Below are 532 nucleotides of genomic sequence, written 5' to 3'. Positions count from 1 at the left end.
GAAGTGTTATTTGCCTTGACCTTCTTTGCTTGTGTGTTTGTTTGCCTTAGTATTTACACGTATTTTAGTTGAATTTCTTTTATTGCACACCCTTTTTTCTATCTATCCCCTTCACGCAACTGCTCGTATCTTGCATTCAGATTTAGAGCATGAAATTCTTCCTTTCTCTTACGTGTGGTTTCCCCTCAGATTGCAACCAAAAGGAATCCCAACGACATAGACATTTTTCCCCTCAATTCGAAAACGTAGCGGCAGATTTGTTTTCCCGCCGTAAAAACAATTTAGTTTGAAATCGAGTTTGAGATAAACATTTTCCTGCTCGTAAGATCCCTTTTAGCTTTTTGGGAATTTGTTTTGGGGATGCAGATGCGTAGGGAAAGAAAGGGGGGGGAGAGGGAGGGAGAGAGAGGGAGAGACGGAGGGAGAGAGAGAGAGAGAGAGAGAGTGAGAGAGAGAGATAGAGAGCACGTAAGAAATGTTTAATATCTTTAAGGGAAGGAAAGATAAAGCATCCGTTAAAACGCTGGAACCT

The sequence above is a fragment of the Penaeus japonicus genome, unplaced genomic scaffold, assembly GCF_977035675.1.
Source record: "Penaeus japonicus unplaced genomic scaffold, GWHDUDI00000001_assembly GWHDUDI00000033, whole genome shotgun sequence".
Lineage (NCBI taxonomy): Eukaryota > Metazoa > Arthropoda > Malacostraca > Decapoda > Penaeidae > Penaeus > Penaeus japonicus.
This window is presented reverse-complemented; position numbering follows the sequence as displayed.